The sequence below is a fragment of the Eubalaena glacialis genome, chromosome 12 (genome assembly GCF_028564815.1).
Source record: "Eubalaena glacialis isolate mEubGla1 chromosome 12, mEubGla1.1.hap2.+ XY, whole genome shotgun sequence".
Lineage (NCBI taxonomy): Eukaryota > Metazoa > Chordata > Mammalia > Artiodactyla > Balaenidae > Eubalaena > Eubalaena glacialis.
Window position 1 is genome coordinate 3,818,105 of NC_083727.1, and position 13,682 is coordinate 3,831,786.

Consider the following 13,682-nt stretch of genomic DNA (forward strand, 5'->3'; position numbering starts at 1 on the left):
ACAGAATAGAATTACTTGAACTGAAAATTGACCTGATCATGAGGACAAATGCTCCCTATCTTATGAAAATGTTTTAGGAGCTCTCCAAAAGAATTTTCTATCACGTGTGCTGACTCAAGCAGCTGCAACTTTCACCAGCTACAAAGCTCTCCTCACCCTGAACTGTTCTTACTGCACATAATAATTTTGACTCAGTACCTTCATATCTTGTTTGCTTACCACCACAATCTCCATTGTTTTCAAGAACACCTTTAGGATTGAATTTCCCCATGTTTCGTTCCAAATAAAGTTAGTTCAATTGGGGAGAGCTTTGGCGCTATCTGTAATTATGCCTTTCCTCTTCCTCTGGGCAACAATCTCTGTACGACTGCTCTGGAGCTGGGCCAAGCACAGTACCACACTTCTCTGAAACACCCTGCTTCACAAGCATGGCACTGGGCTCGGGGGAGAGCAACTGGGGCCCTGATATTCTCCATCTGCCGTGCTTAAGGCCGAGCTTCTGCTTTATGAGTGAGAATTGGGTAGATGAAAGAGTCTCAGATCCCTCTGTTGCCATTGTCTGGAAGAAAAGCCTCTACAACATGGACCTGGGGCTTTGGTGAAAAAACACTGGTAGCTTTCCCCTCCTGGGGAGATGCCATAGCCATCCACTGGGAGCTGGGGGGAGAGGAAGCTGTGTGTCCTCTTCTGTCCCCATACCTGTGGTGCTTCTGTCACTATGGGTGAAGGAAGGAGGAGGGAAGGAGGGGATCATGGCTCAAATACTACAGACTGTTTCTATTCTTATTTAGATCTCACAGATTTTCTTGACTGAATGTTTATTTGTTCGCTATATACACTTAGGACAATTTCTAGAGACTTAAAATTTTTTTTTTAAAGAAAAGTTTCACCAATCATGCTCATTTCACAAGAGAGTGGGTCCTTGCTTATGCTACCAAACCAGAAGTCATCCTCATGTATGGTTTTTAAAATTAACGTTATTAATGTATAATTTTCTTACAATAAAAGCACCCATTTTCAGTGCATCTTTTGATGAGGTTGACAAATTGATACACCTGTGTATCTACCAATGCAATCAGTAGGTAGAGCATTTCTGTCACAACAAAATAGTCCCTGTGCCTCTTCCCAGGCAACTCCCCAGCAGTGACCCCAGGCAGCCACTCATCTGTTTTCTGTCTCTACAGGTTTTTCTTTTCTAGAGTTTTAAGTACATGGAGTTATACAGTATGTACACTTTTATGTCTGCATTCTTTTACTCATCACTATAAATTTGAGGTTTATTCACAATATACCTTGTATTAACAGTTCATTCCTTTTTATTCCTAAATTGTATTTCATGGTAGCAACGTGCCACAATTTGTTTATACATTCACTTGATGGACATTTGAGTTGTTTTGATTTTTGGTTAATTCAAATAAAGCTCTTATGAACATTCTTTGTGCAGACACATGTTAAATACCCAAGAGTGACATTGTTTTCCAAAGTGACTGTACCATATTGCATTCTTGGAAGGAGTGGATCAATTTTCCTATTGCTCCACATCCTAACTCTCTGTATTGTTTTAAAAATTTGAGTCATTCTTGCAAGTTTATAGTAGTGTTAAATTGTAGTTTTAAGTTAGATTTACATAATAGCTAATGATGTTGAGCATCTTTTCATGTTCTATTTGCTGTCTTTATATAACTCTTCTTTGGTGAAGTGTCTGTTCGAATCTTTAGCTTATCTTTTTAACTGGGTTTTAAAATTTTTTTATTATAGAATTGAAAGACTTAAAAATATTTTGGTTATAAGTTCTTTATTGGATACATGCTTTGGAAATATTTTCTCCCAGCTTCTCTGTTTATTTTCTTAAAAGTGTTTATTGTTATGTCTTCTGGGAAAATTGATCCCTTTATCATTGTGTAATGTGCTTCCTTGCTCCTGATAACTTTCCTTGCTTTGAAGTCTGCTCTGTCTGAAATTAATATAGCTACTCCTGCTTCCTTTGGATCAGTGTTATCATGGTATAATATTTTTCAACCATTTACTTTTAATCTATATATGTCTAATATTTAATTATATTATTTTCATAGGCAACATATATTTGGGTTTTATTTTTTGATTCATTCAGGTAATCTTTCAATTGGTACATTTAGATATTTGATGTTAAATTGATTACTGATATAGTTGAATTAATATCTACCATACTTGTTACTGTTTTCTATTTGTTGTCTTGTTACTTGTTCCTATTTTTGTCTTCCACTTTTTATGCCTTTTGAGGTTTTAATAAACATTTTGTATATGGTTCCATTTTCTCTCCTTTCTTAACATATCAGTTATACTTTTATTTATTTATTTATTTTTAGTGGTTACTATAGTGTTGGTAAAATACATTTACAACTAATTCAAGTTCACTTCCAAATAAAACTATATGGCCTTACAGGTAATGTGAGTATCTTATAATAACAAAATAATTGTAATTCCTCTGTTCTGTCCCTTCTATCATTGCTTTCATTCATTTCAATTATACATAAGATATATTCATAAGCATACATAATTGAATACAGTGTTATTATTTTGAACAAATTGTTATTGGTTAGATCAATTAATAAGAAAAATAAAAATTTTATTTTACCCCCATTTACTCCTTCATTGATATTCTTCCTCTCTTTACGTAGATCAGAGTTTCTAAGCTGTATTATATTCCCTCTCTTTAAAGAACTTATTTTAACATCCTTTCAGTTTCTGTTTGTCTGAGAAAGTCTTCATTTCTCCTTCACCTTTTAAAAAATTTTATTTATTTATTTATTTATCTTTGGCTGCATTGGGTCTTCGTTGCTGTGCATGGACTTTCTCTAGTTGTGGCGAGTGGAGGCTACTTTTCGTTGTGGTGTGTGGGCTTCTCATTGTGGTGGCGTCTCTTGTTGCAGAGCATGGGCTCTGGGCACAGAGGCTCGGTAGTTGTGGCACGTGGGCTTAGTTGCTCCATGGCATGTGGGATCTTCCTGGAGCAGGGATTGAACCCCTGTCCCCTGCATAAGCAGGTGGCTTCTTAACCACTGCACCACCAGGGAAGTCCCTCTCCTTCACTTTTGAAGGATAATTTTGAAGGGTACAGAATTCTGGGCTGGTGATTTTTTCTCTCAGCACTTTAAATATTTCACTCCACTCTCTTCTAGCTTGCATGGTTTCTGTGAAAAGTCGATATAATTCTTCTTTTTTCCCCTTTAGGTAAATTGGTTTTTTTCCCCCCTGGCTTCTTTTGGGATTTTTTTTTCTTTACCTTTGATTTTCTGTACTTTGAATATAATATGCCTAGGTAGAATTTTTTGCGACATTTGTTCTGCTTGGTGTTCTCTGAGCTTCCTGGCTCTGTGGTGTGATATCTGACATTAATTTTGGGGAAATTCTCAGTCACTATTGTTTCAAATATTTTTTTCTGTTCCTTTCTCTCTTTCTTCTCATGCTATTCCCATTATGCATATGTTGCATATTTTGTAGTCATCCCGCAGTCCTTGGATATTCTGTTTTATTTTTTTCAGTCTTTTTTCTCTTCGCTCTTCAGTTTTCGAGGATTCTATTGATATATCATCTAGCTCAGAGATTCTTTCCTCCACTGTGTCCAGTCTGCTAATAAGCCCATGAAAGGCATTTTTTATTTCTGTGACAGTGTTTTCATCTCTAGCGTTTCTTTTGGGCTATGTCTTAGGGTTTCCATCTCTGTGTTTATATTCCTTTAGAGTCCTTGGCATGTTGATTACAGTTGTTTGGAATTCCCTATCTGATAATTCCTTTATCTTTGTCATGCCTGGTTCTGATACTTTCTCTGTCTCTTCCAGCTGCATTTTCTGTCTTGTAATTTTTCCTTCATAGTTGGATAGGATGTACAGGGTAAATAGGCCTTTAGTAATATGGTGTTGAGGTTTGGGGCTGGGGAAGCATTCTATAGTCCCAGGTTATGTTGATAAAACCATGTTTACTTACGCTTATTTATGGCATTTAGAGGTGGGGATCATGAAGATTCTGGAATGATGCCCACATTTTTTGGATGGTGCATGGCAGGGTACTTCCATGATCATTGAAAAGGGAATTTTACAGGGAGATGCTTGTAAGAAAGGCTGCCACTTCAGTTGAGGAGATGCTGTCTTTGAGATGCCCAGGTGCAAAAGCCTTGTAGGTATTTGGTACCCCAATAGATACCTGAGCTGGAGAAATATATTTAAAACTTATGCACCTTGGGAATGGAGAGAGAGAGAGTGATTGCTTTTGTGGAATGATGATTCCAATAAGGAAAGAAAAGTTCAGTGTTTTGTTTTGATTTTGACAGAAAATCAGCACTCCTAAGGTGAAATTCATCTTATGGTATGTAGAAAATGCTCCTTTGATGAATCATTTGTCAGGGTAGAGCTGCTTTTTGAGGCAAATCCAATATTTATTTATTTTGTACCTTGCCTTGTTACTAAAAGCATTTCAAGTGGCTTTCGAGGGTGGATAATATGTGACAATATTAAGTGACTCGATGACAACACGAAGAGGAAGGAGGAGGAGGAGGAGGGAGGGAAGGATGATGAGAACAAACTGCAGACAAGGATCACGTTAAACGTGTGTTACTAAGGCCTGCATGTATTCTCTGACCGAGTCCTAAGGCATTCTGGTAGTGCATGTGACAAAGACTATTTGTATGTATTCTATACTTAGAATTGGAACTGCTCTGGGGCTAATGTCAGGTGAGAATTCAGAGTGTGGTAAAGAATTACACTCTATGTAACACAACGTACAAAGTCCTCAGTAATGTCTTTACGGTGGTTACTGAGTTCTATTACTGGGGGATGCTTGTCCCCCGCTCGTGATGTTTCCCTCCAAGTGGAGGATGCTTCATTATAGAAGCACGTCTGGCCTCTCTCCATCCTCTCATTCCCTTTGTGACTTGGTGCAAATCAAACCTTGGCATGAAGAGTACAGCGGCTTCTCCCTCTCCTTGGGCGTAAGGTGTCTGCTGGGATACAGACTTCCCTCTACTCTGAGTTATTACCTATTACAGGGGAATCCCTACAGCCATCAAAAATAATGGGAAATGATGCCAGCCCGCTACTGCCTATGACTGGATCTGTGAATAAATCCGAGTAATCCCACTGACAGAAAATTCTTTAATATTCGTTTATCAGTCAAAAAAATAGTATGTTGGATTTCCACCTATTTGCTTATTTTCTATTTCTCAATTGGCTCAGCTCTCACACGGGGAAGAGATGTTTGTTTACTTACTGAAACCCTTAGAAATGCAATAATTTTCGCAGTTATTTATTTTAAAGATAATCAATGTAAGCTGACATCATAAAAAGAAAATGCAACTTAGTGATTCTACACGTGCGCAAATTTGACGTTGGTACCGTATTTTGCTGGATTTTCTAGATCTAGAAATGTATTGTAGAATATCTAGAAAACAGTAGATGGTCTGCATGACCTTGAGTTTGCTTTGTTGGCTGGAAAATAGTCAGAAGAGCCACTTGTTTGGGAATCAGGAGACCTTTATTGCAGTTTTACCTCTGCTTCTCGATGAGCGGTTCTGGCAAGTCAAATGACATCTTGGGAACTCACGCTTCTGACCCCCTAAGGCTCTGCTTCCCAAACCTGCAGTTCATCACACTTTCTTGAGAGCTTATCCTGTGTTGTGGCCCGAAGATTCTGGGCCAGAAATTCTTGTGTTCACTACTTGAATCTGGATTTGATCAGCGGCTCAGGAAGAGAGGTTTTTCCCACTCTGAGAATCCCTGATTCCCTGAACCTTCCAACTGATGGATGACATTTTCTGTCTCATCCTTAGTATGTCACCAATCACACCATTCCCAACATCATCTTCACATGCACGTTTTTATGTAAAATATATTCTCAGTTGAGTGGGGATACGGTACCTGTAGCAGGTTGCGTACAGCGGAGTGTGGCATCGTGTTCTTACAATCACCCCGAATCCGAAGACTCCAGAGGAAGCAGGGCCGGGAGACTCATCCATTTTGAGTGGTGCTGGGAGTGACGCACAACCCATGGTTTTAGTGGCTAGTTGACAGGTCCTGGTTGCTGTGAACGGGGCCCCACTTGGTTCCCTTCAGATCACGCATTACTCATCTGTGCCTGGTGCTTCATGAAGGAACAAACGCTGCCCTCAGCTCGGAGCCTGGGGCCACCCAGTGGAACTCCAACAACGCATCCTGTCAGCCGGGTGCTCCTAGACATGAATAAGGAATCTTTTAGACAAACTGTCTTGTCAATCTGCAGTTTGCAAATTTGCATAAATAGGATTTTTGATGTGATGCCTTGGAGCAGCCCCACATATGCTTTGTCAGTGTGCTGTGCTAATCCACAGAGAACTGTTAGGATATTAATAATGTCTCAGAGGGCCAAGCTTATTTCTAAACCAATGAGGCAGATCTTATGGAAATGGCAGGGTACAAGGTGGGAAGCACTACAAAGATAGAAGAAAAGGGATTCACTGGTTATTTTTGTCCATAAAAGGACAAGAGATAGATTATTAGTTGTTTGTTGTCAGCTTTCAGACCCCTCCACAAGGTACTGTTTGAATCACACATGATTTAGAGAGGAAATGGATTGGACAGTTTATCTAGTCAAATCTCTTCACTGCAAAAATGAGGAATATGGTCTTTAGAGATGTGAAGTGATTTTTCCAAAATAACACAGCTAGTTGATAATAGATCCAAAAGTATAGGATCATTTACCTTGTGAAAATAGTAACGAGATGTATTCTTCCTGTCAATTTCTCACTCTCTCTGTGGAAGTACTATTTTTTCATTTCTCAGCTGTCATATCAGAAGTATATATTATCTGATGGTTTCCTAATTTAAGCAACAAATGCATTACCTTCTTGTAAATCATTTCCCCAGCAACTTATCAAAAGTGATACTCATGCCATTGACTCAGTGGGTTTCAGAGACAGAGCAAAGATTGGTGACATGTAACTGCAAGGGACTCAAAGATAAGTCATAATATTAAGGAGTAGCCCATAGATCATTCAAATACGCATTTCTGGAAGGAAACTGGGATTATCCACTTTTAAACAGGGAACATTAGGGAAAAAAAGACTGTGAAATGCTGACTGAGATTGAGTCTGGAACACTTGCTTTGTGTAACAAATAGCACAATATTTAGTTGTTTCAAAATAGGTAATACATGCTGAGGTTCCAACATACTATTTAGACATTGCTAATTAAAGATGGAGGCTCTGGAGTTCACATTAGTAGTCATCATAGAAAACAGTAGTGCCTAGAAATACATGTTCTTGTTACTCTTTTTTTCTCTTAAGGAGGTTAAATGGGTTGAAATTGGTCTCAGTGAGACAGATCATGTTACCATCTTACAATTCACATTTCATGGGTTTTCACACACGGAGGAAGAAATAGGATATTGGGTTTGGGACAGAATTTGAATAAAACCTGTGATCCTCAAACATTCAGTGTTAGCCCTTGGTTACAAATTGGCGGGAAAGGGGATATTTATATATCTCAGTGTCAGAGCAGGTACACGTTGGTGCTGCATCTGAGATGAGGTAGAATGTAGCATAGTTACCTCTCCAGGTAGCAAGTGGGATGATGACTCTTTTGTGACATTTTCGGAGGGAGAGTATTTTTTCCTTCATAGACCTTTTGTATTTACATGTTGAATCATGTATTAAATCATCACTATTATAATTTTGAGAGTAACAGGGCAGGACTTCAACAAGAAAAATATTCCCTCACCCTCAAATGCATGGGCCCATTAACCCATTCATCACCTTTCTTGCACACCTGCCATTACAAGGAGCTCTGTCAGGAGCTACAAGGACTGTGAAAGTGAATAAGGTACGAATGGGTTCTACACCCAAGATCAGAATAAGAGGTGTAGATCTCTTGTTACTTTCTCCACTCCATGTGTTTAAACATTTAGATAATGTCATAATATGCAGAAAATGTATTTTCTTCCATCACACCATGGGGATTTACCTCGTAGGGTTTGTTTTTCAAATTTAACAGCTCCAGAACTTGTGAAAAAATGATGACTCCCCCCACCCAACACCCCCCTTCCCAAATGGGACACTCCTGTATGCTGTCTAGGTCACTACCTCACACCATTTCTGAGGGTCAGCGTTCTGGGAATGGGTTAGCTGGGTGCTTCTGGCTCGTAGTTTCTTGTGAGGTTGCAGTCAGTCTGTTGGCTGGGGCTTCAGTCATCTGAAGACCCGATGGGGCTGGGAGATCACCGGCATGGCTGTTGGCAGGAGGCCTCAGTTGTTACCATGTGGTCTCTTTGTGGGGCTGCTCAGGACTTGGCGACTGGCTTCCCGTAGAGTGAGCAATCTGAGAGCGAAAGAGAGAGGGAGAGAGAGGAAGTGGAAGATGGAAGCACAGCGTCTTTTACAGTGTCATCCCAGAGGTGACTCACCATTACTTCTGCCATTTCTATTGGTCAAATGGACCAACCCTAGCACAATGGGAGATGTGGGGTCTGGGGCCATCTTAGAGCGACCATGACGGGGAAAGGACTGAATAGGATTGAAGAGAAGATCCCTCTAGTCCTGTGACTATCTGATCTTTGAATTTATTTAGAGGATGAGACTCTTTTCTATTTGGCCCCATTAAATGAAAGTAAGAAAGCTTCTAATACACTTCTCCTTTGCAATAAATGGTGGATGCCAAAAATGCCTTATAATACTCCTAGTGAAATAGAACGTACTTTTGTAAACTTTGGTCTCTTTGTCTATGGTCCTTATAGCCCACTGAATATGCTGGAGCTTGGTAGAACTAGAGGTATTCCTCTAAGCTGGAGGCTAGGACCAGAACACCTGTGCAGAGAGGCTATGGGAGATCAGAACCCTAGTAACAACTAGACACTCACTGGGTGGTGCTGAGTCCCGGACAGTACAGACAGTGGGCAAAGCAAGTGGGAAGTCCAAGCAGGTGAGGACAGAAAGAAACTTGGACAGAGATTTACAAGTGAGTCAAGGAGCAAGTGGGTCTAAATCATGCTCCTCAGAAAACTGACTTTGACTTGTGTGGATGAGTCTGGGTGAAAATCATGGGAGTTGTTCTTTCTGTTGTTTTCCCAAAGCAACTTTTCACCTGTTCAAATAATTCCAGCCCCAGCTGGCATCCGGGCATGGTGCAAGGTTCTGTCATGTCGCCAATATAGGGCAATTGCATCTAATGAGATGGAGGCCCATTGTAGCATAAGATTAGTGATTACGTAAGATTATATTCCATCCTGAGGCTATAAGAGGCTTACACAGCGGTGGAGATCTGCATAAATGTGATTAACTTCAGCTAATTAGGACCCTTCTAAACCTGAGAAATCTGGATTCCAGAAGCAGAGATGAGAACACTTGGACCACTTTACTGAATTACAAAGCAGCTTACATTTGCCTGTGGCCGGTGCTTGTTTAAATCCTCAGGTAGTAAAGGCTTTAGCTGAGGATATGCAGTCTGGCCTGAACAGAGCAGCTGTCTACAAAAACCTTGGATTTATCCGGTGGGGTCTCTAAGATTTTGATTGTTGGACTATAATTGTTCAGAGGGTTCCGCCACATCCAGACCATGTAAAAAAGGCGAGAAGCCCCACTTTCTCTTAGAACATTGAAGAAAGAAGAGCATTTATTAAACATGATGCAACCTGCTTTCTGGATTAAGAATGGCAGAGGTGTTTCTTTCCAGGTGTTAGATTTGCCTAAAAACCACGGCTGTCCATAACAAGTGGAGAGGTCTTGCTTTTCTTCAGGTTCTACCTGCCTTGAGGGTGATACTTACGTAGCATCAGACAATCGTCTCTTCTCCTCAAGTTCAGTTGCTTTTGGGTTCTGCTGAGCTTTCCGCCATCCCGTGGTTTTGCCCGATGTGCTGAAGAGCTGCGTGTTTCAGGCCCTCACAGGCTTGCAGAATGTCCTCAGCCTTTGCTTAGGTACGTGTTCAAAATCCCTCTGATATGCAGCCTTAGTAACTGTTTCTGGCCTCTGTGTATTGGAATATGTGCTAGGAAGGAGAGCTGCATATCACCCCAAGAATAGCTCCTGTAGGCATGTGTGTCCGAAGGCCCCTCTCCGCACTGAGTTCTCTGCGGCTAAGGTGTGGACACGGTGCTTGTCCTGATTGGGAATACGGACTGGAAACTGGGCCTTTGCTTTGAAGCACTATGACGCTGCCTAGGTAACCCCATTAAATACTTCCCTCCAGAAACCCTCATCCCTCCTCCAACTAGTACAAGCAAATGTCTGCACCGTGGGCACACACACCGTAGATGCAGGGTTAACTATATCCAACTTTTTGTTGTGTCTTAGACTACTATTAGCTTATTTGCTTTGAAGTGTAGAGTAGTGGTTAAGGACTCCAGCTCTGGGGTCTCACTTCAGCTCCTGGTGTCTGAAGCTTGACGCTACTCAATGTTTGACCTTGAGTGAATTACTTAACTTCTCTGAATGTCAGTTTCCTCATCTTCAGATATCTATCTATCTATCTATCTACCTAATGTATCCTCTGTCTATCATCTTTCTCTCTCTGTCTGTCTCTCTCGTATCTTTGTATCTATCTGTCATCTATCTATCGTCATCAATCTATCAGTCTTCTATCTATCATCCACGTCTATCCATACCTCACAGGTTGTTGTCAGGATTAAACAAGTTGCTTTATGCAAAGTGATTCAAACAGTGCCTGGCCCATAAGAAATATTTAATAAATGTTAGCTTTTAAAATTGTCTAGTGGCACCCTTAAAATCACCCATTTTATAACAGCCAAGTTTTTCCTTCTCCATTTTCTTACTTGCATACATGCCCTGCTGTGTTGCTTTTATCTTTAACTGTTGTGTATGTGTTCATCCCTATCTGAAGGGCATGAAAGGAAATTGGAAATGCTGTTAACTTTGACTAATAAGTAGATCTACATATTTAGCAAATTTCCAACCAAAATCGTAATGCCTTTCCTTTTATAACTAGACGGCACTTTTTCTGAAGTTCCTAATGAAGAAGTGCATGAAAATAAAGATATTTTTGTAAATTAATAAGAGGGCTGCTTGCCATACAGGTGAGACATTGCATTGATGACCCAGGGTGGGGGATTGAAAGGACTCACAGACTCCACAGGGTACACAAGACACATAAGTGAAGACAAAGGATGCAGCAAACAGGAGAAACTGCTGAAGGTCACGGTCACAGAGGGGTTCCAAATGTCCAGGTGCAGCTACTTTCCCTCCATCCCCCTGGTCCCTTCTCACCTTCATGGGATGTACTTTATGAACCACTGAGAAATATAGCTCAACATCAGAGGAAATCAGTGAGGAAAGGGTAAATTAGTCAATAAATTATAACAGTGTGTTCTAGGCATTTGTTGTTTTTCTGGAGCCATCATTTCTATTTTATGATATAAGTGACCTTTAATTTTACTTCCTGGTAGCCCAGGGACTCTTCTGATGGTCATATTGCAGTAAGATACCAAGAATACATAAATTTCAGGGAAAATATATTATTACAGTTCTCCGTCAAATTTTCAAAACTATGCTGTCCTACATGACTTCGGTGCCATAGGTATTGGAGAAGTAAGACCAAAAAAATGAGAGCGAGAAAAACACCATATTTTCTGTTTTATCCTAATTTTTACTGGAAGTCTATGAAGTTTACTAAAGAATCTCTTTTTATTTTATTTTTAGATATTTTCTATTTTAATACAAGGCAGATGTCTGTCTTATCATGAACTTTAACACCAGTGTTCTTCCAGTTTCTTTTTGTATACAGCAAAGTTTCGATAGGCATACTTAAAAATGTCCTTTAAACGTATACATTTAAATGTATTTATCATCTTCAAAACATTTGTTACTATTACTTGTGCTTGTTGAGTAAGGCACTCAATTTTGTCTTCCAAGCTTGTTTCTAGGACAGGAGGTTCCTTGGAGACCGAGCATAGATATACTGGTCATTGGAAAATTGTCTATTTTCTCATTATTATAAAATAATATATTGGCATTCTGTGTTGCAATCTGCTGGTCTGGCCTCTGGGAGCCAGGTTCTTTTAATCAGTTCCTTAGGGCTTTAGTTAAATGCTCTTCGTCCTGCAGAATTGAGAAAAAAGGAGCATTTTACAGCAGATGTCAGAGACAAGATCTTACCACACGGTGAATAGGGTACAGTGCACATGAAGGTTACAATGAACAGCTTTTTACTTCCTTGGTCAGAAAACTCTAAGATTCCACAATAACTTTGTTTCTAATGTTATCATTATATCTCTGTTTATTAGTTTTATTCTAATGACCAATTCTCAGCCAAGTACACTTGCATATTTCAACAGTTGAGATACATCTGCAACAGAAAAAGTGGTTTTTTTTGTTGGATAAAGGCAAATGAGGACTGGAAAAGATGTCATCAGCACAAATGTGCTCTCTTTCTGCTCTTTATGAATTAGAAAGCTTCGTCAGTGATTTCCTTTAAATTATAGGCTCCTAATCTTACCACCTAGCAGTCACATAATTACCAAGTCCTTATCTGTTGCCACTAATTTTCCGTTTGTAACGTGTCCATTTTGGAATGAGAGAAGAATGGCACAAGGGATTCTCAAATAAGAAGGATAATGATAAAAACTTCAAATGTTCTGCCAAACAAGAATAAAGCCACTCTCATTTCATTTCCACACCATCTTCTTATCTACATCACAGTCTGTCCTGGAGACTCCTGCAACAGCTGGGATATTAACACAATATGGCTGATGTTTCAAAGTCAAGTTCAAGTTTGGCAGCAACACTGAACTTGATATAATAAAATAAAAGAATGAAGCTATTCAGTCTTAAATGTTAATGGAAAGATCTGTTGGCTTCCTTCTTTTCTTGACGCTAACTTATAAGCACCTCTTGCTAATATGAATAAAACTCTTTAATTTTGCATGTATATGTACCGTATTACTGATGTATATTTAATTATATTAATTGAGTTTTATAGATGTTTTCTATGTTAATTTCACAAAGCAAAACAGGATAACTGGAGAAGGAAAGTCATGTGATATTTAAAATATAACAAACATGGAAGAAACACTTAAGAATATTGAGACTTTAAGATGCGTTATTGTTCTGAGCCAGCCTGATCAGAGGTAGTGTAGGGTAACGGAAAAACACTGGGAAGGAAGTCAGGAGACCTGGGCTTATTGTGATTTTTTTTCTGACAATTTTTTAACTGTCTCATTTTCTGCATTGGGAAAATGACCGTGTTGGGTTATTAGGTCTGATGATGTCAAAACTCTCAGAGTTCAAACATTACCTGATATTTTCACTTCCTCGTGTTGTCACTAAAGTATAGGGGTTTTAAAAGCTTGATGAACTAAAGGTGAAGAATCACACAGAACCATTGTTTAATTTTGCCTGGTGCCATACTGCAGATTAAATCGTAGTCTGCTTCAGGAACTGTGCTAGGCACTTTCATTAGTTATTCTCCTAAAATAACTCTCCATTTAACAGCTGAAGAAACTAAGAGAATTTAATTGAGTTTGTTAAGGTCACACACGCAGTGAAGGGCAGGCAGAGCTGGGATATGACCTGATCTGCTGTCTCTGAGTACAAAGCTGTTTCCCTAAATCTCTGACTTGGCATAATATTTATATCTAGATTATGACAATATTAATTAACGTTACACTGATGTTTTTTACATGTAAAGTAGAAAGTGATGTGTAGTACAATTTGAAGAAATGCTGATGGA